The 6,246-nt window shown below is 36.3% G+C and overlaps 1 protein-coding gene across 1 annotated transcript in view; it reads right to left on the minus strand.

Annotated features, from left to right (window-relative positions):
* Positions 1 to 6,246, minus strand: part of TNRC6C (trinucleotide repeat containing 6C) — a 182,251-nt gene that overhangs the window by 175,399 nt on the left and 606 nt on the right. The gene's annotated exons all lie outside the window — the stretch shown is intronic.

A 6,246-nucleotide genomic window follows, 5' to 3' on the forward strand; every position in this document is an offset into this window, starting at 1 on the left:
AAAAAGACATCAACACTAACCCCTAAATAAGGTCTATGGATAGCACCCTGAAGGGAAGGCAAGCATAAGTTTCAATAAGCACAATGGGAAAGATGAAATGAGGCACAAGGCAGGATAGATTCACACCTCAGAGTAACTCATCCACCTCAGTCATCTACAGGCTCACCGATAACTCCTCTATTTACTGGAAGATTGTTCTTCTCGTCATCAGCAGTGCCTTGAAACAATGACCGATAACTAAATCACATGAAATGGCCTTCCTAAAAGATCAATGCCCTTGGACAGTCAGTAGACACTGCCCTAACCTCAGGTTTTCTAGCAGTCTATAGTTAGTAGCCCAGGAAACATGTTTTTGCCTAATGATTACTTAAGCATGTCAATCTAATTGAGAAATCCATCATAATACTTGGGAGAACGCTCTCATTATCATTCTAAAAATTCTACACTTACTGCAGTGGTGGGGGATGACAAACAGAAAAAAAAACCAACTTTAGGGATCTCCATTTCATGTCTTGAGCATTAGTCATTAAGAGAATATATTAATTTATTAATTTTTTTCGTGAACAGTAAAAATTAAGTTTTAATAAATTTGCTGATAAAAGCTAGATAAAAATGTTACTTGCATATCAATTTAAGCAAACGTACATTTCAAGATACAGGAACAGCAAGTTTTAGAGAGCTGTTCATTACACATACATTCCACCTCCACAGCCTTCAAAAGAAAAGGGCTGTGTGCAAAGCTAGACAGTCTGGGCATCCAGCCATAAAACATCACTGCTGAAGCAGATAGCTGTTCTTACTCTTCCGAGCCGTCCATGGCTGTAAACCCACAAGGGAGGAGAAAGCAAGTCTTCACTACAACACAAACTTCTAATGTTTCATGGGCTAAATTACAACTCTAAACAGGACTTCAATTTTGCAAATGTGCGCACATCCAGGTTTAAAGCTAGCAAGTGCAAAATTTGATGCCTGGCTAAATACTCAAACATCAAACTAACTAAAAACAAAACATTCAGATAGTTATTTCACACAGTGAGTCATTCAGCACATCTTCACAAGGAACTGAAAGCAAAAATATTTTTTTATCTGAATGAGAAGGCTAGAACGTGAACACAGCACATGTGCACACACACAGCCAGATAATGAAACAAATATTTTTTAGAAAGGGCTGATTGATCAAAACCACTGCCGGAAGTAATAATGCAACTTTCAAATAAAGGGAAGTACTATTTATAAATCAGTAATTCAGTAAGTGAAGAGTAAAAGAGGTGAAAAGGAATGTAGATGTCAATTATCAATTAAAATGTATGCAAAATCTGCAATGTATGCAAAATTTAATTTTGCCTGAAATACCATTTAAAAATATCTAGTATTAGGCAATGTCTTGTCATTACATGTGCTGTAATCTTAAATACAGATTAATCACAGTTGTATTTTGCAAGTGGTATCCTATAAAAAAAAAAATTAACAATTTTCATAAACAGAAGCAATGCCTAAAACAGAATGATATATTGCACTAGCCACAAAATAACTCATTTCTCAATACATTCAGGATGGCAACTCTCTATTTACCGCCACCTTTTACCACCAAATCAAGAGATCCTGTATAGTGTAAGGTCCATTTAGTAAAGCCATTTTATTCTGTCATTTCTAAATAATTTCCCAAATCATTAAAATATGTTTCTTTTTAAAATGCTATTTGCCCCAGCTGATGGCTCCATAATACAACTGTAAACCTCTAGCTATTGTCCCTAGAAGGCATCAGCTGATCCTAAATTGGCTGGACTGCAATGTCACCAGGCATTTAAAAGGTTTCCTTATCATTTATCTAATACTAAGAGATTGACAAAACTCCTACCTGCAGCTTCTAGGCCATAAAAAAACCTCTCTGAGGGCATTGTTATCATATTGATATCTGATTTTTTACTATTAAAAACAACAGCACTTCTGATTTGCACATCTTTGCTATAATCAAGGGTGGATTAGTCGACTCAAGTTCAAAGTAACTAATTAAAAAAAATAAAAATCAATGTACTAAGTATGCTGGTCCACAGTTAAGACAGCATAACATGAAGACATTTCTTTAAAAAAAAAAAAACAACCTACAGTAACAAGCTTTAATACAGACAACTAATACAGGCTTTTTCATTTGAATAGGATGGGTTTGTGGGGGGGGTTAAAACTTTAAGTCTGCAGTGTTCTCATAGTCACTACTACAGAGACGTTATCAAGCAATTCTTTCCAACTGAAAGCTTCCCTTTACTGGAGGAGAAGACTGCTCCACCCTGACCTCCTCCATCAGCTTGTTTTGGAAAAGGGCCAGATGACAGCATTTGGAAGAGTATGCGTTTATCTCAGTAAGCCCAGCTGCTTCAAAGAAAATAAGTGTAGTTTAAAGTATTATTCCTTCCCACACACCCCAGCCTTGTTTGATTCTTTGCAGCAAAAACTGGAAGTAGAACATTATCACTATTTAAAAACTGACCTTTCCTATTAATTTGAAAAGAATTCTAGAACACTACTCAACCTACAGCTTTATTATTAAAACATTCACAGGTAAATAGTTAGCAGTAGTTTACTTGCATTTTCTTTAAAAAAAATGTCATTAGATCCTCTGGATGAGGGTTTCTCTCTTCCTATTTCTAGCCAGGAAGTATATCAAATGATTTTCTTGATCAATTGTTTTTGTAAACTCTATACTCTAAACAGATATTAAGAAGTTCCATGCATGTCCAATATCAATTTATTTTAGAAGATTAAAATAACATGCGGCTTGTGGTGGCAAAAAAGTCAATTTCACCCTGTGCTGATGCTGCACTTTTGAGTTTCACACCTCATTAAACTATTAGGGTACCAAGTGTTTAGTTATAAAGAATCTTCAGATTGGGCATAACAATACTCACAATGATCAGGCTTTTCTGAAACATTCGGGTAATTTCACCCTCAGTTCCTGAAGGCCCTGTTAACATGCACTAGAGCAACAGGTCTCAAAAATAAAATTAATAATAATAATAATCCTTCAAATGCCCCCCAAACGGATTACAAACGCCATCAAAAACCACATTTTTTAAAAGTTGTTACTTAGGTTAGGCCTTTGAAACAGGTTGAAGAGGTAGAGACTTCTCTCACTCTTCCTAGCAACTGCCAACTTAGAGAAAGAATATGACAGACTCCACTAGATTCATAGAACAGTTTTGAAGAGGAGGGGGAGGGGAGATCTTCTTCCTGAAAAGGTTCAGCTTTAAGTTGTCAAATGCTTTAACTCAAGGCCATGGTGAAAGAAAGCTCAAAGCAAGGTTCAAGGACAGCACCCTAGTAAGAATTCCAATGCTCTCCCACCTTCCAACAGCTGGGAGACATCCAGAATAGACTTCTCACTAGGACATGGATTGTGGCATAGACAATCCTGTCTGGCATGCTTAATGGTACAATTTTTAAGTTGTCACAACTACATAACCTATTAATCATGAAAGACTTTATACTGGCACAGAAATAAGAACAAACAACACAGAAATGTATGACGTTGCCACTGATCTGACCCAAGAATAAAAATGGCTCTTTTTACAGCTCTATGATTGTACTTTGGAAAATAACTGACATTTATCAATAAAGAATGCATGCTCTGCAGATAGTTTAGTTTCTTGCCCACCAACAAGCTAACAGAAGGTGAAAGTGAGATCAAAGACCTAAAAGAATTCTGAGCATTTAGTTGTGAAACTGATTTTCACTAAGAGGGAAATTTTCATAGAAGTTTGGGATATGATAAAACAATTGCATAGTATGTCCTTCTAAACAGTCTTTATTAGTATGATTTAACCTTGTCCCACAGGGACCATCCTGAAAGATAAAACCAGCATCCCCACCCAGTTAACTGACCAATATCATTGCGGTTCTTCCAAGGCAAGCACCTGTTCAGCAGCAACTGAACTGAGACCATTCTCAGTCTCACACTTTGTGTAAAGGTCAGTCAGTGGCCTCAAAAGCCAACAGAGCTTTATCAGCAACTTAAGATCATCCCAAGAAGTAAAATCCTTCATTAGCTACTTCCTATTCCCCTAAACCACCTAGGTCTCCTCAAATAATCCAATATTACAGATATGATAGGTGTCTTTGGAGACTAGATAGGCCAAATTTATAGAAGTTAAGCAGCATGATTGTATAATGGCACCCAGCAATAAAAGTATCTTCAGTATTTGTTTTATTTTTTGGTGAAACAACAGAAGCGTGAAGCAAATATTTCTAGGAGGCTAACAAAGTTTTCTAAACTACCTGTGCCCACATTAGTGTTAAGCAGAAACTTCACTTTGGGAAAAAAAGTATGAAAAGTGGAGATAGTAGAAACAAAATGGTATAATACACTTGAAGATGGGTGCGCATTTAAGCATTTGTCAGCATACCATTCTAAGTTCAAAATTCACGCACCAAAGTATCTGGACAGACATATTCAGGGAGGCTTTTTTGATTTATTAAAAAACAGTTGTGAAGCAATTCAACTAATTAGGCACAGAAACAGTCTCAGGTGATTTGTTAAACTGTGACGGGTTGCAGGCATCACCAGCCACCTGACACCCAATCTACATTCCTGGAATAAAAGGCAGAGCATAAAGGTGATGTCTCTATTTATCATCTCTACAATTTCTTAAAAACAGTCAAAATGTAATGTTCAAGAGGGAAACAAAATGCAAAGGACATTCCTCACTAAATGCAAAGCAAGAGACATAACCATAACTTTGTAGTTACCAAGGTTATAAGGAAGTGGAAGAGAGTCATTTGAATAACAATATCCAAGAGCAATACAGATGTTCTGTCTCATTATTCTTAGTGCATCTCACATTTCTATTACCCTAAAACACACTAACAATATTCACCTGATTTAAGATATGTATAATAAAGCAGACCCTCTACCAGCAGCAATTAGTGGGTTTTAACACAAGCTTAACTGGTCCAATGATTAAGTTATATTATCAGTCTGAAGTTCACTTAAACACAAAAATAAACTGGTTTAAGATCTAGGAAAAACGTCTTCTATTCATTTATATACAAAAAAAGAGACGGTCCTATTGCACTCAAGATTTCACATCCAAGTTGTGAAGAACTGTAATCCAATATTTCCCAATAAAAACATTAAAGCTGAACCAATGATTTAATTCTGGCCCCACAACCAAGTATGACAAACTAGAGTCAACATTTATTCTTTGTTAACAGAACCATATGCAATTTATTTCCAGTAATACAAACGATTAAAATATTTCAATGGAAAATAATATTAAATGAGGCATGCGCTAATTTATTCAACCATTCATATATTTCAGTGAGTCTCATAATTGGACTTTCTCCTAATGCACAATTACACATTAAGGAGATTACCCTTTGACACAAACTTGTGAAATAAACAAAGAGGATCCAAAACCCTTAATAAACTTCCACTAAGTATTTCTAAGAATAACAACTGAACAGCCAACTGTCTCTCCTCCTTATTGGCATTCGTACTGAAATTAAGGGCACTCGGACATTATAAAAATATTCCCTAAACACTTAAGAAACTTTTGTTGGCTAGCAATTCTTATGTAACTAACTATAAGAACTAGAGATGGAAAGATTTAACATTTAATTGAAGCCAACTATCAAGAAGTTTACCTGCTTGGTTATGACCTAGTTCCGCTGACCACTCTTGTACGAAGGCTTATTTTCCATAGTTTTCAAACATTTTACAGCCGCTTTCCCACATCTATATTATCTGTCACTAAGACCTCAAAAGCCTTTCCTGCATCACAAAACCTCAATTTCTAGTTTATTTTTTAGCTCACATGTAGAACTCCATGAAAACGAACTGAAATGTGACGGCAAGTAAATGTGTAAAAATAATACTAATAAAAGATATCACGTCTACTCAAAGAACCCTGCCTGCCTATGTAAAAATAATACACCAGAAATAGCTAAAAAGGTTCTTACACAGGTTAGTTTTGTAGAGGCCAAGAAAGGAAAATGTTTTAGGGAAAATATATGGTTTCAAGTTACTAGTTATTACAGGTCGATTGGAAGCATGTGCTAGTATGCTACCTGCACTACCAGCTACAAAAGGGGAGAAAAATACTGGAAGGTTCCCGTAGTGAAACACCCGACCCAGCCTCCTGAAGAAAAGAGGCAACCTGTCCCAGCTGACCCAACAAGGTGCCCCTTCCCCAATTCTCACTTCTCCTGTTCCCAAATTAAGATAAAGCAACCCCACCCCCCCCTCACCCCCTC

This window comes from Alligator sinensis, unplaced genomic scaffold, assembly GCF_000455745.1.
Source record: "Alligator sinensis unplaced genomic scaffold, ASM45574v1 scaffold400_1, whole genome shotgun sequence".
Classification (NCBI taxonomy): Eukaryota; Metazoa; Chordata; order Crocodylia; family Alligatoridae; genus Alligator; species Alligator sinensis.